Raw genomic sequence first — 26,881 nt, forward strand, 5'->3', positions numbered from 1 at the left:
GAGCATGCGCGGTGGGGACCGCACTGGAAACCGTCGGGAAGGCCAGGTAGCTCATTTTAATCGATGTATAATGTAATTTAAATATGATTATTGGGCCCAGGATTAATATTCCAGGCCCAATAGCATCTCCCATCCCGCCAGGAGTATTTCACTCCAGTGGAGTTTAGCATAGCTCTCCACTTTCAGGGAACGAGTGGGAGACCCCACTGGAGTGAAGGGTGAGCAATCCGGCACCCCCCACCCCCTGCCTCATGGAGACCCTGGCAGTGCTGACCGGACATGGGGCAGTGCTAAAAGGTGGGGCCAAATGTCGACAGAGCTTAGGGGCGATCAGTGGGGTGGGGGACCCCCACTGCTACTCTGCATGGGGATCAGTTGGGGCTGAAGGGAGGCCAGTGATCGGGGCAGGCTGAAGGGGGAGGTGGGCTGCCAGGGGGATCTGGCTCCGGGGGGTGGTGAGAGATCTGCCTCCCATGCGTGGGGGTCTGGCCTTGGTGGCAGGGAGTGGGCCGGGGTTGGGGGGGGGGGTGCGGAGGTTGCTAGAATTTGGAGCACTCCAGGATGAGGGAGTGGCCAGGCTGACCGAGGATTGGTCGTGGCGGGGTGCTGGAGGAGCAGTATCGCAAGGGTCCCGGGCTGGCCAGCAATTGAACTAATTCAGCCTTTGGAAGAATCGGGCCCCAACAAGTTAGCCTCATATGTCTCCCTTCCTGACATGGATACCATAGAGTAGAAGGTCCTTGACAGCATCAGGAACCCATGCAATTATTTTAATAGACAACTGGAACCATGGAATACATGGAAGTGAAAGGGTGACGCTGTTAAACAATATTTTCACTGATAAAGCAAATGTGTCTCTTTCCAACTGCGGTGTTCAGTGCTGACAGCACAAGCTACAAAAAGTAAAAGCAAGAGAGTAATGGACAGAAGATCTTCTTTCTAGACATGAACAGGGAAATCTATCAATATCAAATCACCTAAAGAACTCTTAATAAAAACTATTATTTCATGCCTGGATAAATGATCTTAATGTCCAAAATAACTGTAAGCTTGTTAAAGTTACAGACAAAACTATAATAGGGAGTAGCTAATGATTTACAACAGTATTTAGAACTGTTATGTAAATACGTAGACAAATAGTAACTGAAATATAATACTGACTAATACAAAGCATTGTACACCTTTTGACGAAAGAAGCTTTACGGCTAATCAGTGAAGGCAACAGAATCAGCGTAGGAAGACTTAGAAAAGGAGCTGGGAGTAACAATAGATTCACCATGCACAATGTCGAGAATGTATTCAGTTAGCAAATGGAATGTTGGGATAAAAAATAACAATCTGGATTAATATTGTAATGGCAATGTAGGTACATAGCCAAGGTGCTTTGCCAAGGGAGAGAAGCAATCATAGTATGTAAAGGAGTGGACACTGAGTCACCAAGGGAGAGATTTCATGATATTACAGAACATTACATAGAAATTACAGCACAGACAAAGACCATTCAGTCCAGCAGGTCATTGCTGGTATTTATGCTCATACCATTCTTCATCTAACCCCCATTAATACATCCCTCTATTTCTTTCTCCCTCAAATGTACATCCAGATTTCTCTTAAATGTATCGGTCATGGGACATAGAACAGTACAGCACAGGGACAGGCCCTTCAGCTCATGATATCAACTATTACTTGTGGTCACAAGCATGGGACAGTGGCACAGTGGTTAGCACTGCTGCTTCACAGGGCCAGGAACCCAGGTTCGATTCCTGTCTTGGGTCACAGTCTGTGCGAATTCTGTATAGGTTTCCTTTGGGTGCTCCGGTTTCCTCCCACAGTCTGAAAAACATCCTGGTTAAGTGCATTGCCCATACTAAATTCTCCCTCAGTTTACCTGAACAGATGCCAGAATGTGGAGACTAGGAGATTTTCACAATAACTTTATTGCGGTGTTAATGTAAGCCTACTTGTGACACTAATAAATAAAGTTAAACTTAAAGGTTCCATACAGTAACCGTTCTCTGAATAAAGAAGTTTCTCCTGAATTATGTATTGGAATTATTCATGTTACAGTAGATTTATGGCCCTCCACTCCCATAACTGAAATGTCTTCTGTATGACTGCCCAGTCAAATTCTTTCATTATCTTAATGACTTTTATCAGGTATATACATTTAGCAAGAGGAAACAACTGCAGGTATAAACCCTCAATACTGTAAATTCTTTTTGCACCTTCACCAGTCTTTCTATTTCCTTTTTATAAAGGAGGGAGCTGAATTATTCACAGTATTCCAAATATCTAATCAAGTTTCTATATGTGTTTAACATCACTTCTCTGTTTTTCAACTCTATCCCATCCATTGACTCTGCCTACACTTCCCACTGTCTCAGCAAAGGAGCCAGCATAATTAAAGATCCCATGCACCCCATAGCTATGGCTGTAACACTACATTCTGCATTCTCTCATTTCCTTCTCTATGAATGGTATGTTTTGTCTGTACCGCACGCAAGAAACAATACTTTTCACTGTATACTAATTCATGTGACAAGTGTGGGACAGTGGGACAGCGGCACAGTGGTTAGCACTGCTGCTTCACAGGGCCAGGAACCCGGGTTCGATTCCTGTCTTAGGTCACTGTCTGTGTGAATTCTGCATAGGTTTCCTTCAGGTGCTCTGGTTTCCTCCCACAGTCTGAAACAGCTTCTTCAGAAGCTGTGATTTGATAAGTCAAATCAATTCAAATTTATCCCTTTAGAAGTAACAACTGCCACTTAGTTAGCTTCTTTTTTGGACTTGTTAACTTACTTTACTGCTTTCAGTGATGCACATTGCTCCTCTGCCACATTTCAATACACTCTTTCCCAAGGACTATCTGACCTTTTCATTCTTCTATCAAAATGTACATCCACATACCTATCAATATTGAAGTTCATTTGCCAATGACTTAACTATCCTGCATGCTTAGTAATGACACATTAGGTTGGGTAACTGAAAGCTTGGTTCAAAAGGTGAACATTAAGGTTTTTAAAGACAAGGAGGAAAAAGAAAATAAGAATTAAGGGAAATATGTGAGAGGCTTTTTAACCAGTGCAGCCTGCAGGAAGTCAACAGAATTGGGTACGCTGCCTGGTTTCACTCGTTATCGAACGAGTGAAGGCAGGTCAGGTTAAAATAAACCTGCATGATGTTGGATAAGAGATGAAAGGGAGAAGTGACCATATAGGATAAGCAGTGATAGTGGGCTTGGGGCAAAATTGCAGCCAATATTTACACAAGGCCTGACTGGCTGAGTATAAATCAGCAAAGGTCAAGCTTCATTTGGAGTACAGTGCACAATTTTGGACTCTAGACTTCAAAACTGATGCAGGCATACACTGGAGAAGATGTGGAGAGCAGCAGCAAGAGCAATCCTCATGTAAAGCAGATTAAATATTACCAAGAAAGATCCAGCCTGAGGTCATTGTCTGTTTGGAGTCTGCACATTCTCCCCATGTCTGTGTGGGTTTCCTCAGGGCGCTCCGGTTCCCTCCCATAATCCAAAGATGTGAGGGTTAGGTTGATTGGCCATGCTAAACTGCCCCTTAGTCAGAGGGACTGGCAGGGTAAATACATGGGGTTACGGGGTTAGAACCTGGGTAGGATTGTGGTCGGTGCAGACTCGATGGGCCACATGGCCTCCTTCTGCACTGGGGATTCTACGTCTATGTCTAGAGTTGTCGGGTCAATTTTATTTCCCTCGCTGTATAGGAATGGAGAAGAAGTGACAGAGAAATCACACGGAAACACAGACCACCCCGTTTATTCTTCTTTCCATTTTGGCTGACAATCTCTGTATGTCTGCTGTAGATGGGACTCTAATTCTAGATGCTAATTTTGAGGCAACAATGGGTGGAATGCGCAATATGTATTCTACCCATTGGTACAAGAATTTGATGTTAAAGGGAATGTTTTTGAAACATTTTTGAATATTGTTGTAGAAACATGTGGATTATTACTCCATCAGACTTTGCGTTTATCATATGGCATTCTGCCAACTTGTCTAGACACTTGTTGTCCCTTGCCTTCCTGCACGCCAAATATGCAATTACCTCACCCATGAGTGATAACATTTTCAGCTAAACTTTACATCAGAGCTACTACAATCCCCATTAACACCCTGAAAATGGTGAATACCAAAATAAGTGCTCCACCTACCACTCAACTGCTCAGGTTTAATCATAGAATCCCTACCAAGCAGAAGGAGACCATTCAGCCCATCAAGTCAGCACTGACTTCTGACTTCCCACCAAGCCCTTTTCCCATAACCTCATGTATTTACCCTGCTAACCCTCCTGAACTACCCATCTTGGGACACTAAGAGGCAATTTAGCATGGCCAACCCACCTAAGTGGCATATCTTTGGACTGTGGGAGAAAACCGGAGCACCTGGAGGAAACCCACGCAAACACATGGAGAAAGCGCAAACTCCACACAGTCCATACTAGGCCAGAATTGAACCCTGTTCCCTGGTGCTGTGAGGCACCAGTGCTAACCACTGTGCCACCCTATGATTGAACGGGCTAATCTATGCAACCTAGAAAGATCAATGGGGACCGGGGATCCCCAACATCGTCTCTAATCTATACTGGTGAAGCTTCAAAAAGATCTGCACAGACTTATGCTGATACCCTGTTGGCAGAACATGTCATGTGCCTATCTGTGTGTCCCACATTGCATTCTGCATTGATCTCATTGAAGTGGTGCTGCAAACAAATGTTGACCCAAAAATGCTAAATAAAAAGTGAGTTCTAAATATTACTTCAAAGTAAAGCCGAGCAACAGATTAGTGTAACGAAAAATAAATCAGAAGAAACGAAGCAATTATTCAACATTGGTGTTTAGTGCCAATTTTACAGTGCAAGATCCAGCTGTATATCAAGGGGAGAGAATGGGGTAGTGGCATCCACCTAGACGCACCCAACTCTGTCAAAGGCCTTCTTAATGAGACTTGTGTCAAAATGAGGAGAGCAGTCTCACAGAATAGTCAAGCAACAGCTTCACATTGTCATACTCATTGAACCACACCTTACAAACAATTATGCAGACATTGTCATCCCTGGTTATGTCTGTTCCACGGGTGTACAGAACAGTTAGAGGTGGCAGTGCAGCAGTGAATGGTACATTACAATCACTGAATCTCCTACCATCAACATTGCAACAATCATGAGAAATCCATCTCTACAAGATGCACAGCAGCAAACAATACTTCTTCAACAACATATCTGAAACCCATGTATAAACCCCATATATTGACACCTGACAGGCTGCAGGAGATCAAGACAATACTTCATCACTAATGTCGCAATTAGGATTGTGTTATACATGATGCACTTGCCTGCAATTCTCCCATTCCCTTAACTAATTAAAAAAAGGTCACTGGCGTACGAAATTACATTAAAATAAGAGGAAGTTGCTCTGGGTTCCCAACATTGACTCTGGACAACACGAGGTCTCATAGCATCAGATCCAACATCGGCAAGGAAACCGACTGCTGATTACCACCAAAAGCAACCTGCACACCCCTCCCTCACCCACCTTGGCTGAAGAATCCATACTCCTCCATAATGAACATCAAGTGGAAGAAGCACGGAAGTTAGTAAGGGCACAGAAAGTACTGTAGCTGGCAGCCTTTAATGTCCATCAACAAGACTAGCTCAATTGCACCACTACTGAGCTTACACTGACTCCTATTGGACAAGACTGCTAGACTGAGTCTTCAGCAGGTGGTGGGGGAACCAACAAGAGGAGAAAATCTACTTTCCTTTTTCTTTGTTCTTTCATTGAATGTGGGCATTGCTGGCAAGATCACCATTTGTCACCCATCTCCTAATTTCCCTCAAACTGAAGGGCTTGCTCAGCAGAGGACAGTTGAGAAGTCGACCACATTGCTGTCCTTCTGAAGTCACATGTAGGTCAGACTAGGAAAGGATGACGGATTTCCTTCCTGAAAGGACATTAGTGAACCCAATGGGTTTTTAACAACAATTGATGATGTTTTCATGGTTACCATTATTGAGACAAGCTTTTCAATTCCAGATTTATTCAGTCAATTTCAATTGCTGCAGTGGGATTTCGACCCATGTCCTCAGAGAATTCCCCTGGGACACTGGATCAGTAGTCCCATGACATTGACACTACACCACTGTCTTCCCCTATTTGAAAGTCCTCATCAATCTATCTGTTACAAATACAGCTGTCCATGTCAGTATGGGCAAGACTGATCACCGCACAGTCCTTGTGGAGAGGAAGCCCCATCTTCACAATGAGGATATCCTCCATTGAGTTGTGTGGTACGAGTGCTGTGCCAAATGGGATAGATTTTGAATACAGTTAGCAGCTCCAGACTGGGCATCCCTCAATTTATGTGGGCCATCAGCAGCAGCAAAGTCTTACTCAATATATCTTGTATATCGCTCACCCTATCATTAACATCAAATTGGGGGAATCAATCATGGTTCACTGAAGAGTGCAGGAGGACATACCAGGAGCAGCAACAGCCATGACCAAAAATGACCCATGTTTTTCTCCTTCTGTTTATCTCCTCTCCCTCACTGAATTTATATGTGGATTTGTCTGGCATCTGATGAACTTAAAAGGGTGCAATGGTGGTTGTGATTTACCCATTGGTATAAGAATTTGATGTTAAAGGGTCTGTTTTTGAAACATTTTTGAACATTGTTGTCGAAACAAGTGGATTATTATTCCATCAGACTTTGCGTTTATCATATGGCATTCTGCCAACTTGTCTAGACACTTGTTGTCCCTTGCCTTCCTGCACGCCAAATATGCAATTACCTCACCCATTTATTATGAATAAGTTGCAGAGACAAATTTAGGACAGTCCTCACAAGTCCGTCTACTGGTACTCAAATCTAATATATCAATACCTTAGGACACAATGGCTTTAGAGGACAATAAGCATTTGAAATAATCCATCACGCAAGGTAGCAGGTTCTGGAGATCATTAAAAATTCAGTTGGGAAGTTAGGTTGAAGAAGAAGAAGGCACGCCAATGGACCAAATATGCATTTTTGATGTTCTTGGGGTTGTGCTCCAGATAAAGCACATTTATAAGATTGTAGACACTATACCCCTGTGTATAAAGCACTGACATCCAGCCACAAAGAAACATGAAATAAGCACTGCTTCTGACCTGCAGAACTAATGTGGCTTTAAAACTGTCACCTTGCTATCAACATAGCCTGTGACGATTACCTTAGAGGTTTCCATCGCTCTCAAATCTTTTCTACTTCTAATTGGAAATAAAACATGTTGATGGTTTATCTTAACCATTCTGTGTGCCTGTACACCAGAAAATTCACAGTTTCCCTCCACCCTGCTATCGCTGGTAGAGAATTGTGATCATTCAGCTGCAGCCAGTGTTTTCTAACTCACTGACTGTTTAACAGCAGAATTGGTCTATGCCTCTCTGAGTAACAGCATTTGAAAAGGGTGATCCGTGCACTAATTTTACAAGATCCCTTGCTTGTTTCCACAGGCTGCCAAAACAAAATGACCAGAACACAACTGTGAAAAGCAGGGGAAAAAAAAACAGGTTTTATATCTGACTCATTCCCCTTCTGCCCAGATTTGAGTCAGTTGCAGATAGGAAGTCAGTTTTGCAGAGGCCTGTACGCCCTTTGAACTAACCTTATTGCTGACCTTGAAGTCATAGAGTCCATTCAAAGGCAAACAACATCAAATGTAGGCAACACTGATCAACCCAAGATATTTTATGCACTTTGAACTCTACGTGAGTGATGGTTGTCATTAACAATCCAATCTAGGCATTTCTTCATGCCATGTAAATTCAGAATTTAAATCGTATCAAGAGAGCTGCAATAATGAAATAACCCCCAACCCATCCCCAGTGCTCCACCCATCCCCGCCCCCATCCCCACCACATCCCCCACCTCCCATTTCCAGGTGATTCAATGACTTTGCCAGAAAAAAGACAAAGTAATGAGGGATAAGCAGAATCTTCCAAAGATTTTAAAAAAAGAAAAGGCTATGGATGAATAAAGGTAGAAAAACACTGGAGTATATTAATTCCACAACAGTTCTCAAGGTTGTGTATAAGGGCAACAATTAGAACGTGAGTTAATTAAGATGTCACAAACTCATCAGCCTTGTACGCAGCAGTTGGCTTAGCAGCAGGCAAATGTGAAGGTGAATTGCCCTTGATTATGAGACTGAAGATAAACACTGGACAGAGGCCAGGATCAGAAACGTTGGATAATATGTCCCTCTCCCTAGTTAAGGGACTCTGAGATCAATAGCAACCTCCTCCAACCCACTTCCACCATCTTCTTCTTAGAGCTATCCCAGTTGTGTCACTTAGTTCAGCATATATTGGGGAATATTAGATTTATATTAAGATGATGTGTACTTCAGTTTAAATAGAACACATGTAAAATGTGTTTGCTATTTTTGTCTGTGCTTTACTATATAGTGCCTGCTGAAAGAGGAAGCTCCTATTCAGCCATAGAGTCATTGCATCAGCGCAGAAAGTGCCCTTCAGCTCATCAAGTGTGCATCAAAAGTAATTTACACTAAAGATGCACTAATCCCATTTTTCAGGATCTGCTTTAAACCATTTACATTATGACAATCCCAATTTACGTTGGTAAGTTGAAATCCCTGAATATAATTAATAATATAATTATTATTCTTACACACCTTATTGAATTGTCTACATATCTGCTCCTCTTTCCCCCAACTCTTTGTTGAGAAAGAAACTCTAAGACCTTAACAGACTTTGCTTTCATTAAATGACACGTGCAGTCCTTTTTCATGAGTTAATGTAAGATCATTGCATGCCAGATAGAAAACTCCAAAGTTTGAACTTTGTGAACCTTCTTTCTTGCTTATGCAAACATCGTATATTCCAACTTCAATGATAAACCCAATTTATTCATGTCACACAGCTTACAATAAATTGGCTAAGAAATCAGATATAGTATGTCGTAATTGTCTCTAACAGACTCATGACTGAAATGTGATAGATAATCATAGGATAGAATTTCTACAGTACTGTAGGAAGTCATTTGGCCCATCAAGTCTGTACTGACCACCACCCTACCCAGGCCCTATTCCCGTAACCCTCATTTACCCTGCTAATCTGCCCGACAGTAGGGTAAATTTAGCACGGCCAGTCAACCTAACCCACACATCTTTGGACTGGGGGAGGAAACCAGAGCACCTGGAGGAAACCCACGCAGACACAGGAGAACATGTAAATTCCACACAGATAGTGACCCAAGGCTGGAATTGAACCTGGGTCTCTGGCGCTGTGAGGCAGCAGTGCTAACCACTGTGCTATTGTGCCACTGTGATTCCTATTTTTTTTCATTTTCCTCTCTTCCTGCAATGTTTTAAATCTTCCCTTTACCCCATGTCATCCTTGATAGGTATATTGCACGTCTGGTCACCTCAAATACCTCACCCATTGCTCAAGTGCAAGTTGTGACAGTGCAATCTATTTGACCACGTGCTAAACTCAATCTGCCCTGTTCCAAGATGTGTGTCCAGAAGGAATCACTGAAAAGAACAGGGACATCAATTTAATGCTCCCTAACTGAGGAGCACTGAAGTCTATTGTAGAGCCTTTCCAACGTCCTAACTGAAATCACCTCCCTCATTATTTGGTTGGGATTGAAATTAGGTTCTTCCTCCTGCATTCTTTTGTTAAGAAAGAATTCATGGTATGAAAATTGGGTTAATGGCTTGCACTGCCTGCCTGCCTGCAGTAAGAAAAATGGTGGCAGAAACAGCTGGTCCATATTCTCTTTTTGTTGCACTAAATTATAGAAAAACAGTAGATCACAAAGGTCATTTAGCCCTATTGTAGGATTCAACTGTTTCTCAAATTGATTCTGGGTTTTTTACCTCCACCAGTCAGGAGGTCCATTTTTCATATTTGGGTGCACCACCTCTCCTCTAGCAGTGGCCAGACAGTCTCACACTACAGTACTGCTGCTGAAGTTGGAGCTGCATCAAGGGCAGTGTAGCGGCAAAGTGAGTTATCATAGTGCGAAAGAAACTAACACTTTATTGCAGTCCAAAGATATGCGGGTTAGGTTGATTGGCCTTGTTAAATTGCCCTTTAGTGTCAGGGGGATTAGCTGGGTGAATAGGTGAGGTTACAGGGATAGGGCCTGCATGGGATTGCTGTTAGTGTAGGTTTGATGGTCTGAATGACCTCCTTCTGCACTGTAAGGATTCTATGGTGACTCTTTTATCCTCTTTATTCTACAATCTCCTGATCTTTAAACACTCCTGCAAGCTCCAGCTAAACAGTGAGACAGTCGACTGCTTTGCCATGACTAGGGTGTAGAGAAAGATCAACTTAATGCAGGGTAGGTCCATTCAAAAGTCTGACAGCTGCAGGGAAGAAGCTGTTCTTGAAGCGGTTGGTAGGTGACCGCAGACTTTGGTATCTTTTTCCCAACAGAAGAAGGTGGAAGAGAGAATAGTCAGCTTCTGGAGGTGGCAGCTCACCTCCACTCCCTCCTGCAACCAACTTAACATTGGCAGCATTTGTAATGTGCACGAACATGCTTTGCCTGGGAAATACATCAACCTGCACAGGAAGAGAGTGATATTAAACATTCACTGCTTCCAGACAGGAAAAGCAGGTCACCTCAGCAAATTCTTTCCCCAAATGAGCCCAGAGGTAAAATTCCTTAAAGTTTATTGTCCATCATCTTATTCTTGTGTCTACCCAGATTATAAACCCCTTGACATGTACAGCCTCAGCACAGCTTAATGCCACAATCATTAACTTTTATAACTGACAATTATATGGCTGTAAAATATTGTTTGTTGCAAATAAAATCTTGGTAAATGAACAAACCATAAAGATAAACTAGATTTGAAGCTTTCCTTAAAGGAGCGCCAGCATCAGTAACTATCAAGTTGCCAGTTCTTTCCTGAAAAATGAGGGCTCTGCTCAAGGTATTATGTGCCATAATGAACATCTGTAGTCTAATCCGACTCGCAACTCTTAGCTCCAGCTCCTCTGTCTCTATTTGTATCAATACTATTTCAGCTACTTTTCTGCATGTTGCTCTCTTCTTTTTGCTGAATTTCTCAAATGAGCTACTTGGTCTGCCTCCTGCTCTGCCCAAGATTGCAAGAAACTAGAAAAGGTCATGTATGTAGCCCAATTCATCACACAAAGCAGCCTCCCATCCATTGACTCTTTCTACACTTCCCACTGCCTCGGCAAAGCAACCAGCATAATTAAGGAGCCCACGCACCCTGGACATTCTCTCTTCCACCTTCTTCTGTTGGGAAAAACATACTAAAGTCTGAGGTCACCTACCAACCGACTCAAGAACAGCTTCTTCCCTGCAGTTGTCAGACTTTTGAATGGACCTACCCTGCATAAAGTTGATCTTTCTCTACACCCTAGCTATGATTGTAATACTACATTCTGCACTCTCTCATTTCCTTCTCTATGAAAGGTATGCTTTGTGTGTATAGCACAAAGAAACAATACATTTCACTATATGCCAATGCATGTGACAATAATAAATCAAATCAAATCAAAAAGCTGTGTTTCAGCTGGTAGCTGCCTTGCCCCTGAGTAATAAGGTTGTGGATTCAGGGCCCATTGCAAAGATTTGATCAAATCTAGGCTAACATTCCAGAGGGAATGCTGCACTGTTGGAGGTACCATTTTTTGAATCAGATATTAAACCGAGTCCCTGTCTACTTCCTCAGTGCATAACAGTGCTATAGGATCTCATCCGAAAAAGAGCAGGACAGCTATCCCCAGTATCTTGACCAATATTTATCCCTCAATCATTAACACAAAAACAGATTAGCCATGAACATACAGCGGTTTATGGGACTTGCTGCGTGCAAATTGATTACAGTTTTTCTTGCAGTACAACAGTGACTATATTGCAAAAGTATTTTACTGGTTGTAAAGTGCTTTGGAAGTGTGTTGGGGAGAGTTACAGAACAAAGAGATCTAGGGTACAGGTCCATAGCTCCTTGAAAGTGGAGTCACAGGTGGACAGAATGGTTAAGAAGGCATTCGACATGCTTGGTTTCATTGGTCAAATCAATGAATACAGGAGTTGGAATGTCTCGTTGAAATTGTACAAGACGTTGGTAAGGCCACACTTGGAATAGTCCGTACAGTTCTGGTCACCCTATTATAGGAAGAAATTATTAAACTAGAAAGAGTGCAGAAAACATTTACTAGAATGCTACCAGGACTTGATGGTTTGAGTTATATGGAGTGGCTGGATAGACTGGGACTTTTTTCGCTGGAGTGTAGGAGGTTTAGGGGTGATCTTATAATGGTCTATAAAATAATGAGGGGCATAGATAAGGTAAGGGAGTCTAAAACTAGACGGCATCAGTTTAAGGTGAGAGGACAGATATACAAAAGGATCCAGAGAGGCAATTTTTTCACAAAGAGGGTGGTGAGTGTCTGGAACAACATGCCAGTGGTAGTAGAAGGTGGGGGGGGTGGGGATACAATTTTGTCTTTCAAAATGCATTTAGACAGTTTCATGGGTAAGATGGATAGAGAAGATATGGGCCAAACATGGGCAATTGAGATTAGGTTAGTGGTTAAAAAAAGGGTGGCGTGGACAAGTTGGGTTGAAGGGCCTGTTTCCATACTGTAAACCTCAATGACTCTATGGCTCTTTGAATATCCAAAGGTCATGAATGGTGCTTTGTAAATGCACATCTTTCTTCTCTTTCGCTGATAAAGATCTATGCGACTACAGTATCTCATACCTCCTACATTGCCCTCATTTTTTTCAAACTTCTTGCATCAGAAACCTAGACTTCCGATCTAGATTCCTCAACTTAAAAAACTTCATTGCTAAAAATGAAAAAGGAGGATTTGTTATAATAATTTAACTTTAAATTTCCAGGCCAGTGCTTTATTATCAGACAGTCCCTTGAATTAGTAAAGGGTTAGAATTCAGCAAATATGGCACGCACAATCACCACTTCACAATAAAAACTGTTATCTCCATCTCAAAATTGATCTTAGTCACTTCTGCAGGCACCACAGAAGTTAGCATTCCTACAAAGTCATTGAATCTCTACAGTGCAGAAGGAGTCACCAAGTCTCAGCGACCCTCTGAAAGAGCACTCTATCAAGGCTCACTCTTCCACCCTATCCTGCAATCCTGTGCATTGACCATGGCCAATCTACCTAACCTGAGTCAGCCAACAGAATCTGCTGTGCTCACATGCATGGGTAATTGCCTTTTTATTTCTTTCCCTTTGTTTTGGACTAGCATTACACCCCCAGTCAATATTCCGACTGACGTACTTCTGCAATTTCCCATCTGAAAGCAAGAGCCAATTTAGTTTAAAATACAGAGACCACATTCACAAGAAGTGAATTCTAAATTATCCTGGGCCTGACTGGCTGAAGCAGACCTTAATCCCAATCTGCTGGCTGGCTACAACTTTCACTCCCCAGGAAAACTGTAACAGAGGACTTCATTAGGAAGGTAGGCCACAACAGGGCTCTCCAGGAATATCACTCAAGCAAAGATTTCATCAAATAAAGAGTTCCCATTGTCCAGTGTACGTAATCTATTAATGCAGGCTACGTTACAATTGCTGCTGCTTCCTGTTCATTCAATTGTGGTTTTCTGAGAAACAATGTACACAGAAGGAATAGCACTGCTCATGAACAAAAATGAAATCTCTCTCTTGTAACCGTGTCACTGCTTATCTTGATTCTTTCTCTTGTTTGCACTCATCTCTTTGTTTGTTTTCCACTTGCTCTGTTTTTATCACTTTCTCTGCACGTCTATGATGCCCTCGCTATTTTTGCATTACTTCTCTTCCATTTGCTTAGTTGATCTGTCTCATTTATTCCGCTGGATGTCAGCCATGGCTCAGCTGGTGGGGGGTCCTGCTTCTGAATTAAAAAGTTGTTGGTTCAATTCCTCCTCTCGGACTTGAACACAAAAATGGAGGCTGACACTTCAGTGCAACTGTGCTCCTGGACGTCCCAGGTTTCAGATGTTGCGTGAGAGTCATAGAGGTTTACAGCATGGAAACAGGCCCTTTGGCCCAACTGGTCCATACCGCTCTTTTGTTTCAATGACCAAGCGAGTCCAAATTGCCCACTTTTGGCCCATATCCCTCTATAGCAGTCTTACCCATGTAATGTTCTAAATGCTTTTTAAAAGACAAAATTGTACCTTCCTCTACTACTACCTCTGGCAATTTGTTCCAGACACTTACCATCCTCTATGTGAAAAAAATGCCCCTCTGGACCTTTTGTATCTCTCCCCTCTCACCTTAAACCTATGCCCTCTAGTTTTAGATTCCCCTACCTCTGGGAAAAGATATTGACTATCTAGCTGATCTATGCCCCTCATTATTTTATAGACCTCTATAAGATCACCCCTCAGCCTTCTACGCTCCAGAGAAAAAAGTCCCAGTCTATCCAACCTCTCCTTATAACTCCAAACCATAAAATCCCAGTAGCATCCTAGTAAATTTTTCTGCATTCTTTCTAGTTTAATAATATCCCTTCTATAATAAGGTGACCTGAACTATACAGAGTATTCCAAGTGTGGCCTTACCAATGTCTTATACAACTACAACAAGACTTCCCAACTCCTATACTCAATGTTCTGACCAATGAAACCAAGTATGCCGTATGCCATCTTCACCACTCTGTCCATCTGTGACTCCATTTTCAATGAGTTATGAACATGTACCCCTAGATCGCTTTGTTCTATAACTCTCCCCTTTGCCTATCATTAACTGACCTGTCCTGGTTCAATCAACCAAAATGCATCATCTCACATTTAACTAAATTAAACTCCATCTACCACTCATCAGCCCACTGGCCCAATTGATCAAGATTCCATTGCGGTCTGAGATAACCTTCTTCATTGTCCACTATGCCACCAATCTTGGTATCATTTGCAAACTTACTAACCATGCCTCCTAAATTTTCATCCAAATCATTAACATAAAAGACAAATAACAGTGGACCCAACATCAATCCCTGAGGCACATTACTGGTTACAGGCCTCCAGTTTGAAAAACAACCCTCTACAACAAACTTCTGTCTTCTGTCATCAAGCCAAATTTGTATCCATTTGGCTACCTCACCCTGGATCCTGTGAGATTTAATCTTATGCAACAACCTATCATGTGAAACCTTGTCAAAAGCCTTGCTAAAGTCCATGCAGACAACATCAACTGCACTGCCCTCATCTACCTTCTTGGTTACCCCTTCAAAAAACTCAATCAAATTTGTGAGACGTGATTTTCCATTCACAAAGCCATGCTGACAGTCCCTAATCAGTCCATGCCTCTCTAAATGCTGCAGATCCTGTCTCTCAGAATACCTTCTTATAACTTACCTAATATAGATGTGAGGCTCACTGGCTTGTAGCTCCCAGGCTTTTCCCTGCAGCCCTTTTTAAACAAAGGCACAACATTTACCACCCTCCAATCTTCAGGCATCTCACCTGTGGCTGTCAGTGATTCAAATGTCTCTGCTAGGGGACCTACAATTTCCTCCCTGACCTCCCACAATGTCCTAGGATTCACTTCATCGGGTCCTGGGGATTTATCTACTTTGATGCGTTTTAAGACTTCCAGCACCTTCTTCTCTGTTATATGTACACTCCTCAAGTCATCACTATTTATTTCCCCAAGTTCCCTAACATGTATACCTTTCTCATCAGTAAATACTGATGAGAAATATTCATTTAGTATCTCACCCATCTTTTGTAGATCCCCACATAAATGACTTTGTTGATCCTTAAGTGGCCCTAGTCTCTCCCTAGTTGCTCTTTTGCCCTTTATGTATTTGTAGAATCTCTTTGGATTCTCCTTTGCCTTATCTGCCAAAGCAATCTTGTGTCCCCTTTTTGCCCTCCTGATTTCTCTCTTAACTCTACTTCTACACCTTCTAAACTCTTCAAGGGATCCCAGCAGCCTATGCACGCCATGTGCCTCCTTCTCCTTCTTCTTGACCAGGGCCTCAATATCTCGAGTCATCCAGGGTTCCCTACTTCTACCAGCCTCGCCCTTCACTTAAAGAGGAATGTGCTTATCCTGAACCCTGTTTTACACACTGTTGAAAGTCTTCCACTTACCAGATGTCCTTTTGCCGGCCAACAGACTCCCCCAATCAGTGTTTACTTCTTATACACCCATGATTATGTGGCCAAATTCTTTTCCAATTGAATTTTCATGTTTGCTGATGACACCACCATTGTGGTTCAGATCTCAAACAATGACGAAACACAGTACAGGAAAGGGATAGAGAATCTGATGAACTGGTGTGACAACAATAATCTCTCCCGCAATGTCAACTAAATGAAGAAGATAGTCATCGACTTCAGGAAACATTGTGGAAGGCATGCTTGATTTGATTTGATTTATTATTGTCACATGTATTAGCATACAGTGAAAAGTATTGTTTCTTGCGCGCGATATAGACAAAACATACCGTTCAACGAGAAGAAAACAAGTGCAGAATGTAGTGTTACAGTCATAGGTAGAGTGTGGAGAAAGATCAACTTAATGCAAGGTAAGTACATTTCAAAGTCTGGCAGCAGCAGGGAAGAAGCTGTTGAGTCGGTTTATACGCAACCTCAGACTTTTGTATCTTTTGCCCCCGTCTACATCAATTGAGATGGAATAGAAATGGTCGAGAGCTTCAGGCTTTCAGGTGTCCAGATCACCAATAATCTGTCCTGCTTTGTCCACGCCGACACTTTAGGTAAGAAAGCCTAACAACATCTCTACTTTCTCAGGAAACTAAGGAAATTTGGCATGTCCAATACAACTGTCACCAACTTTTACAGATGCACCAGAGACAGCATTTTTGGCAGCTGTATCACAGCTTGATATGGCTCCTGCTCTGTCCAAGACTGCAAGGAACTACAAAGGATTGTGAATGAAGCCCAATCTATCAATCAGATCAGCCTCCCATCCATTAATACAGTTGACACTTATTGCTGCTTCAGAAAAGCAGCCAGCATAATCAAAGACCCCACACACCCCAGACATACCCTCTTCCAACTTCTTCCATCGGGAAAAAGATACAAAAGTCTGAGGTCTCATACCAACCGACTCAAAAAAGGCTTCTTCCCTGCTGCCATCAGACATGTGACAATAACAAATCAAATCAAATCAAATCATAGAATTTTGGTTGAGCGGAGAGGTTTCAGGATTAAAGGGGAAAGATGTACCTCAAGTCAAAAACATTAATTATGCTTGAAGTCTGCTTGGCCATTAGCCCCAGACAAATCAAAGTAATTGGCGGTTTACAGATGCATGCACAATTTTGTTTCAGATTTACTTTTGTTAGATGTTAATAATGTTGGAAATGTTATAGTTAGGGATATTCAGGAAGATGGGTGAGGATCTGTCAAAGTGGTAATGTGTCACAGAATCTCTTTTGGGTAGAATATGATTGGTCAATTTTATAACTTGTAAGCATAAGTCTGGGGTCTTATTGAACCTGGTCATACAAATCTGGAAACAAATGGATTGGTTTATGTAATGTGATCCTTGGGATCTATGTGGCTGAAGGAGGAGCAATCTGATTTTGCAATCAGGTTCAGGATTAACACTCCAATATGTTACATTTACACATTTACAAAGATCTGCAATACTTACCATAGATGCAGTGGTAAAATATTTCAGAACATATCCCCAAATTTTCACTTGAAAAATTGGGCACCCCAGGAATCAGTCACAAGATTTGATTCCCCCAATTTCCTGACTCTTGTCAGCAACCAGTAAGCCTTCACATCATAGGAATCATAAAATCTATCCTCGTAACCTAATTTTTTTTTACTTATTAGCTTAAGGGAACTATGGCTGAATACAGCACCGTAGGGCCAGCTGGGATAAGATTAACTAACACTATACAGATCGGGGCAGAATTTTCCAGCCGTACTCGCTACGAGGCTGGAAAATCCTGCTAGAGATCAGTATAGATTTCACACAGGTCAGTATATTTACCCACTAAGTTACTGCTGCAGCAATTTATCCTCTCATATCAATTCTGGAAATGGTAGATGAAAGAAAAAGCAAAGAACTTGAGTAGTTCTTGATTTTTTTTAGATAGAAACAACAACATATTTATATAGTGCTTCACATGCACATTGTAAGGCAAAATGTGACATTGAACGGCATACGGCAATGTTAGAGCAAAAAGGCAAAAGCTAGTTTAAAGAAGCAGATTTTAAGGAGGGTCCTAAAGGAGGAAGGAGGTGTCTAAGTATTCCACTGCTTAGGGCTAAGGCAGTACAACCCCCAATCACAGAACAATTGAAATTGGGGATTGCGCAAGGGGCCAGAATTAGAAGAGCACAGATAGTAGAGAGGGTAAGCAAGCAGGAGAAAGCTGCCGAGATAGGGAGGGGCAAGGCCAGTATGGGATTTGAGAACAAGGGTGAGAACTTTAAAATCGAGACATTGCTTAACTGGGAGTCTTTTTTTTAAACTTTATTCCAATCCAATCAAGTCAAATCAAATCCAATTCAGAGCCCCAACAAGTTGGGACATTCCTGATGCAAGGTGACAAGACAGGGCTCTCACCTCCTGTTTTGGGCTTGACCTACATGATCCAAGCTGATTGGAGTAGGTGTAGTTCCTCCTCCAAGGCTTGATCTAATTTGCATCTTAACCAAAAGGCCCAGATGCCGCTTTAGAAAGTTGCTTCAAATGAAGCTGAAATGTAACCTAATGACTTCAACCAAGCACAGCATGTCAATACTACACTTGATCTTAGCCAAAAGGCCGAGAAGCGATATAGGTCAGCTAGCAGAGGGGTCCGCATTCCAAGTAAAACATGATTTGAGAGATGGGAAGATTAAATGAAGGTTTACCCAATTATCACGGAATTAAGATGCAACATTCTTGACTTTTCAATTTGCTGCAATGTAATTACACTTCCCACAGTAATTACTTTGTGCAGTATCTCAATGCAGTATGGTCCTGATACTACACATACATTGCATACTTCACATACCCCAAATTTCTCATCGTTGAATTGCTCTAAGGAAGATTCCCACAGAGGCAAAAAAATCATTTCACAACCAGAATTATAAAGTGCTGGAACTTGCTGTCATTTCACTCTGGTTCACCTGACCACCTAATTTACAAAATTTGGCTGAGCATTCACACAGAGTTAAGTCCGGCACTTTTTCTTGCATGTGCAAAGTGACAAGAGTGGTGTTTGAATGTAGCAAATGCCAAAGCTATGTAAGCTCATCCTATGTCTGAACATAGCAGAAAAAGACCAGTGGCGTTTCTGAGTTCTTTCATTACATGCTAACAGTAGGTGAGTTTCTTTTTATATCTTTGCATTCAGCAAAACTTGTCCAAGAGGCAAAATGCTAAGATTGCATAGTCTGACATCTTAAGGCGCTATACATATCCAAGGCCAGCTTATGAACCAGTATCATTCAAACATTGACAGCCTAACTAGAGTAGGTGGAGAGAGGCACAGTGACTAAGTCAACTTTTATTCATATTCGTACACTTTCCAGCAGGGGCAATGTATTATGATTAGGAGCAAAGTTTCTTCCACCTCTCTAGGATGGTATAATGGCACAGTGATTAGCACTGCTGCCTCACAGCGTCAGGGACGATTCGCAGCTTGGGTCACTGTCTGTGCAGAGTCTGCACATTGTCCCCGTGTCTGCGTGGATTTCCTCTGGGTGCTGTGGTTTCCTCCCGCAGTCCAAAAGATGTGTTGGTTAGGTGCATTGGCCAATGCTAAAAATTCTCTTTCAGTGTACCCGAACAGGAGCCGGAGTGTGACAACTAGGGGAATTTCACAGTAACTTCATTGCAGTGTTAATGTAAGCCTATTTGTGATGCTAATAAATAAACTTAAAACTTAAACTAGCCTAGGCCACAGAGGCCAATTAGGGTGCCATCCTTCATGAGAGCAACAAATTCACCACATGCCAGCATCAAACAAGAATCTTCCTGGTCTGTGCAGCTCAGTTACAAATGCAGGGATATATGTAGTTACAAATCATTGAGGATGCTATAAGCCATTATAGAACAAAGTGTTGAATTGTTCATAACAAAACTGACAATCCAGGAACATTTATTAGAATCATAGAGTTTGGCCCATCAGGTCAGCAGTGACTCTCCGACAGCATCCCACCTTATCCCCATAACCCCACATATTTACCTCATTAATCGCTCTTATCTACAATCTTGAGACACTAAGGGGCAATTTTTGCATGGCCAATCCATCTAATCTGCACATCTTTGGATTGTGGGAGAGAACTAGAGCACCCAGAGGAAACCCATGTGGACACAGGGAGAACGTGCAAATTCCACACTATTACTTACGGGGCGAAAAACTGCAGCAGGCGACGGTGCAGAGGGACCTCGGGGTCCTTGTGCATGAGTCGCAAAAACCCAGCCTGCAGGTGCAGCAGGTGGTCAGGAAGGCGAATGGGATGCTGGCCTTCATAGCGAGGGGGATTGAATATAAAAGTAGGGAGGTCTTGCTGCAGCTGTATAGGGCATTGGTGAGGCCGCAGCTGGAGTACTGTGTGCAGTTTTGGGCGCCGCACCTGCGCAAGGATATTTTGGCCTTGGAGGGAGTGCAGAGGAAGTTTACTAGGCTGATACCGGAGTTGAGGGGGTTGAGCTATGAGGAGAGGCTGAATAAACTAGGCTTGTACTCGTTAGAGTTTAGAAGAATGAGGGGAGATCTCATTGAGACGTATAAGATGATGAATGGGATGGATAGGATAGAGGTGGAAAGACTCTTCCCGCTCAAAAAAGACAGTAGGACTAGGGGGCACAGCCTCAAGATAAAGGGGGGGCGGTTCAGAACGGAGTTGAGGAGGAACTTCTTCACTCAAAGGGTGGTGAATCTCTGGAATTCTCTGCCCGTTGAAGTGGTGGAGGCTGCCTCGCTAAATATTTTTAAGAAGCGGGTTGATGGGTTTTTGATAAGAGAGGGGATTAAGGGTTATGGGGAGAGGGCGGGAAAGTGGAACTGAGCCACGACAGATCAGCCATGATCTTATTGAATGGCGGGGCAGGCTCGAAGGGCCAGATGGCCTACTCCTGCTCCTATTTCTTATGTAGTCACCCAAGGCTTGACTCAAACCCTGGTGCTGTCAGGCAGCAGTGCTAACCAGTGTCCCAACGTGCTGCTGTAAATAAACACCAATTATTATTACAAATATGTAATTATTTACTTGCTATGACAGTAACAAGTTTGAAATGGATGCTTTCCCACTCTTGTGGAAGAACAAAGCTTTCTCCCAATTATACTGAGTTACGCTACCAATCAAGTAAAAACCTGCCTTTGTTTTAAACACCATGACAGCCAACACAGTTCCCATCAGTGCTGATGTTTTGTTGCTTTTAGCAGGTGTTGCCAGTCTTTGAACATGTTGTAGTCTGAAAAAATAGGGTTGCTGACACTTTGCAAACATCCAAGAGGTGAGATTAAGGAGGGACGCATAGGCTTGTTCATTTCACTGAAGATTAAGTTCTATCAAAAATTGTGCATTAAGTATATGATCGTGAGGAGAAATTCAAAATAGAATCCCATCTAAAAAAAAAATCCAGATTTCTTTTGTGTGTAGTTTCTATTTTAGAGTCTTGTGAACAAACCATCTGAAAACCAGATTGGTAACGGTTACAGTTAAAGAGGAAGGAAGAAAAGGAGAGAGGTGTAAATTAGAAGAAAAAGATACAAAAAGAGGTGAATTTAGAGTGCTGAGATAAGCGGCTTGGTACGCCACATGTGGGGCGGAGTGTAAGTGGCTAACAGGAACGCCTGTTGGGAGCACCCTACTCTTGTTCTTCTCACAGTGAGACTGTAACTCTATATATAACCCAACATCATGAGAACAAAGTGACAGAATGAATGGGGACACACCCCTACAGTACCCTGAAGAAAATGGGAAACTCTTAAATCTCGCATTGTTATTGTTTGCTGCGTAACAAAAAACAGCACTGCTGCCTTCAAAGGATTAAAGGGTTAATGTTTAAATGCAGAATGCCCTCACAGTACTCGAGTTACACTGGCCACTGCACAACATCAACCCTAAGTGCCAAGACAGCCCGACCAGCCTTTGTCCAAACAGGTGTCAACTTTCCATTAAAAGCATCTTTCTTTAAAAAGACACAGTTATCAGGTGACTCCGAGCAGGGGCCCAGCCCCTTCCATTAGGCATGCTCAGTGACCTGCATGAATGTCAAACAATAGCCAGATGTCACTGATAGTTAAACCGGGGGACTGGTTTAATTCCAGCAGCCCAGCGGCTGGAATCACAATGCTACTCAGCAGTCACTAAACTGGCAAAATGCTGATGCCTTCAAAAAAATAAAGAACTGAGCAGAAGAGTGCAAAGGGCTATCAGTGAGCCAGCACATCACAGACTGGATAAGTGACTGAGAGCGGTGTAGAGGTTTTGCAAAAACCACACCATTAAAACGTGAACCTTCCAAGGCCATTTCGTCTTAGTGCTGACTCAATTCTTTTCAATGGAGCAATGCAAAAATAAAATTATTTGGCTGCGCTGAGGCCACAAGTCACGCGGAGATCTCTTATGAAGGTTTAAATTCTTTTCCCCCAAGCACAGTCGGCAAAATAATTGTTTCCACTATAGCCACAGGTTGTCACTTTGACCTGGCAAGAGGAATCCGGGTCCTTTGACCAGCAACCGATAAGGGTAGCCCAGGGGAGTTTCTCAAACACTGGAATATTATCAAGGATTTAACATTTGCAAAGTGAGCCCTATTATAATTCCAGGGTGAGTCAGCCCCACCAAAGTCTCGAAGTACAGGTAGAGCTAAGGAACCCAAAGAGATTAACCTTTGGAACTTCTGCCTCAGGCATCTTGAAAATCATTCCTTTGCACCTTTAAAAATCCAGTTGTGGTTGCTGTCAACACTGGAATCTTCCTCAGCTACTAAAATAAAACACATTAAGGTGCAGCAGCAGCCGGCTTCTGCGCCTAAGCCAGTAGCTCCATGTTTAAGTCACCCTCTAGGACTTGAGGGCCCAGGAAAATGCATTCATATTTACTTATTTAGTATGTGCATATACGCAGAACCAGGCTGGTGGGATGAAGTTTTAACATCTGCCTTCAGATCTAGCAAATGTGAGTCATTGACTGAACCATAGCTGTAGCCCAGATGTTCTTGGCAACCCCACTGATCTCAGCATGGGGGCATAGACCAGACCAGGAATGGTTTCAAAATGCCCAGAATTGCCATATCTAATAAATTTGATAGAGTGAATATTCCCAGGTGATGACTAGGTATATAGATGAGGGCAGTGCACTTGATGTGATCTACATGGACTTCAGTAAGGATTTTGACAAGGACTTACATAGGAGACCGATCAAGAAGGTATAAGCCCATGGAATCTAAAGAAATTTGGCAAATTGGATCTAAAATTGGCTTAGTGGCAGGAGGTAGCTTTGAAGAGAAGTTGGTTAGGCTAAGTTTGTTTGCCTTAGAGGAGAGAAGGCTGAGAGGGCACTCACTTGAGATGTATAAAATTTTGAGGGACACAGATAGGCTAGTGTTATAAAGACCACAAAGGCCACAGGGATCATCAATAGATCTACCTGTGAACTTTGTGAAGTATGTGCTATTAGGCTCATCCATTAGAAAGCAGCCAGTGGAGGATTTTAAGCCTGTAATTTTACCTGAACTGGCGCTGTAGGCCTAAGGTGAAGACTACCGGACTATAAGCTGCAGGAGCAACCTTTTCCATTGGTGCACAATAAAGGGTGTTGGTGACGGGAAGCTGGTGTTTGATTGAATTACTACAGATGGATAGGAAAAAACACTTTTCTCCTTAGCAGAGGGGTCAATGATCGAGGGGCACAGATTTAAGGTAAGGGGCAGGAGATTTAGAGGGAATTTAAGAAAATCTTTTTAACCAAATTGTGGTGGGAATCTGGAACTCACTGCCTGAAAGGCATGGTAGAGACAGGAACCTTCACAACATTAAGAGGCATTTTGATGAGCAGTTGAAATGCCATAGCAAACAAAGCTACAGAACAAGTGCTGGAAATTGGGATCAGAACAGATAGGTGCTTAATGGTTATGCATATGCATGATGAGCCAAAGAGTCTCTTACTATGATATAAATCTCCATGACTATGACTCTATGTGGGGGATCAAAGCTGGGTGGTCAAACAATGGGGGCTACAATGACAGAGTGGTTTCTGGTGGATATTTTCTCCTGCCATAGGTGCCCGGCTGTTCATCCCCAGCATGGTGGGTTTAACCAAATGTGAAGGAAGGCATACTGCTGGTGAGTTGAGGAGGGTCACTGAATAAGGACAGGCTTGGGTTGGAATAGTCCTCCGGGGGGGCGTAGGAGGGAGCAATATTGCTGAGAACCGAGAGCCAGAGGCAGTAAATTGATTGAAGCGCACCCATGATGATGTGCATGGCTGAATTGAGTTGCACAGTTATAATTTTAGTGTGGGCAGATTGGGACCATACTGGGGTACAATATTCTACATTGAATATGTGGTGAGAAGAGCAGAGGTCCTTCGGGTACATTCATTACACAACCGACCAGGTTGATTATCAACCTGTAAATCTTTCCAACATACATTAATGACAGGTGTTAAAGAGTGAGAAAGAGATTCCTGGCCGGTCACATGATAAAAAGAAAGTTGCAGCCTCTGTCATCGTTACCCAAAGCTCCAGATTGCAACACGCAGGTAAAAGTGCATGTTGCCACAGCAACACGGAATCCCTGGGTGATTTGTAACATATTTATATTACTGGAATTGTAATCCTGAAATCTGAACTAAGAATCTAATGAAAAGCTAAACATTACGTTAGGGCAGTTTGAGGATTTGAATTCAGTTTTTTACAACAAAAACCTCCAGCACCAGTAAAAGTGACCAAAAAATTGCTGGGTTGTCATAATAGACCAAATGGTCCACAAATACCTTTCAGGGAAAGAATACAGCCGTTTTGTTCCCATTCTGGCCAATATCTGTTTGCAAACCCACAACAACATGGCTAACTACCCTCTCAAGTTGTCTAGGAAGCTATGGCATTGTATGAATCTCCTACTTAGGGGTTTGAGGAGAACACCCACAATCACCTCCACAGGGAGTGTCAATGAATGACAGCCTTGCCAGTAACACCAATGTCCCAATCAAGGATACATTTCTAAAAGTTAAAACATTGAACATTCAGGAGGGGACATCTGTGCCGTCACTTAACAGCCAATGAAGATGTGTTTATCCACTTGTTTTATTTAGTGTGTGCACAGTCGCAGAACCAAGCAATTGGCCATTTGGAGTTCCTTAAACCCGCTTTCAAGTTTAGTGAGCAGACATTCCTCAACAACGTGAGCTATTGTTTGGACTGCACCATAACTGCAGCCCAGATGGCCTTGGTGACCTCAGATGCAAAGGCAGAAAGGAGGTGCTTTTTTAAAAATTCAATTTATGCGATGTTGGCAACACTTGCTTATCATTCGTTGTCCTTCAGAAGGTGGTGGTGAGCTGTCATGTATTTACGGAGGAGATCGCAAAAGTAGGGTCATGGAATGTTTAAAAATGAGGATCAAGATAGTAACCTATTCATTACTGGATTATTAGCATCATTTCAGAGTCCTGAGAGCAGGTCACGTACCTGCCCTAATCACCAGACATAGACATACCTGCATGTGTTGCTCATCCCTAGCAGTGAGAAGGTATTGCTTGAGTTAATGTTCTCACAATGAGGTAAGAAGCAAACTCCAGGATTGTGAGCCAGACATAATGGGCAGGATTTTCCTGCCACACTCATCCCTAAACCAGAAAATCTCACCCAAGGTCAACGGATCTTTGCATGGCCCGTCCCTGCCTGCTACAATTCCCATGGTGTGTGAGACTGGAAAACTCTCCCAATACTGGAATAGCAATATAAGCCCAAGTCAGAATGCTGTGTGATCTGGAAGGCAAATTCAAACTGATTGTGTTCGCATGATCTTGCAATCCTTGTTCATTCTGGCTGGTGGAGGTTGCAGAGCTAGGTCATGCTGTCAAAGTGAACTTGGGACATTACTGCAACACATCCTGCAGAGAGTGCTTACTGCTGCTGCAATACACTGATGGGCAATGTTGTAATGGGCCTTTGAGGGATGTCAACACAAGACATCACTAGAAGGGAAATGTGTCATGTGATCCCGTCTTCGGTTGATTTTTGCTTTAAGCAGAGCAAACACACACATGTCCGGAAGTTCTGCTCCTATGCAATAGCTATTTTCATGTGCCTAGTCTTAATAAATAAACCCATTACGTATTTACCCAATCCTTTGTGAGTAACTGTGCCTCGAGTCCTCTACAGTAAATCAAAATTGCAAGAATTGCATTGCTTTAATAACATGACATAGTGATCAGTGCCGATGTCAGATGGCAGCAAGATTTAGCGCAGATATGACGTGGTGAACTGCCTTAGATTGTGCTACATGGCTGGGGAGCACCCTCAAATTTTGTTCACATCACAGCGAAGTCACAGCATTAGAGAGTGTTCAAAACATAGCATGCTGACTGTGAAGAAACGTTTTGGAGGCGCGGCAACAAATGCGTACTCAAATAAAGAGCTGGTAAGCAGCTGGATGCCTCGAGCTAAGATTGCAGCACACAGTCTTTCAGTTCCATGAGTGGGACAGCATGGCGTGAGGAGCAGATCCAGATTAGCTCAGTTGGGATAGGTGAAAGACTGGGCTGAATCAGTAGCAAGCAAGGGAGAGACAACGAAAAAAAATTCATAAATAATGGGCCAGAGAAGCTGCAATTATATCAGGTGTCTTCAGGAGTTGCTGAACAATAATTTGAATAAAAAGCAAAGAGATCATTAC

General features: G+C 42.6%; 1 protein-coding gene and 1 non-coding gene across 8 annotated transcripts in view; both read right to left on the reverse strand.

The window, feature by feature from the left end:
• The window catches only part of LOC145360709 (AT-rich interactive domain-containing protein 3A-like), a 435,037-nt gene that overhangs the window by 304,720 nt on the left and 103,436 nt on the right, over positions 1 to 26,881 (reverse strand). The window lies entirely within an intron of this gene.
• LOC145351549 (U2 spliceosomal RNA) lies at positions 18,628 to 18,819 on the reverse strand. The gene has a single exon (XR_013888425.1). It is a non-coding gene; the product is annotated as a U2 spliceosomal RNA (small nuclear RNA).

This window comes from Carcharhinus amblyrhynchos, chromosome 1 (genome assembly GCF_965287045.1).
Source record: "Carcharhinus amblyrhynchos chromosome 1, sCarAmb.v2.hapA, whole genome shotgun sequence".
NCBI lineage: Eukaryota > Metazoa > Chordata > Chondrichthyes > Carcharhiniformes > Carcharhinidae > Carcharhinus > Carcharhinus amblyrhynchos.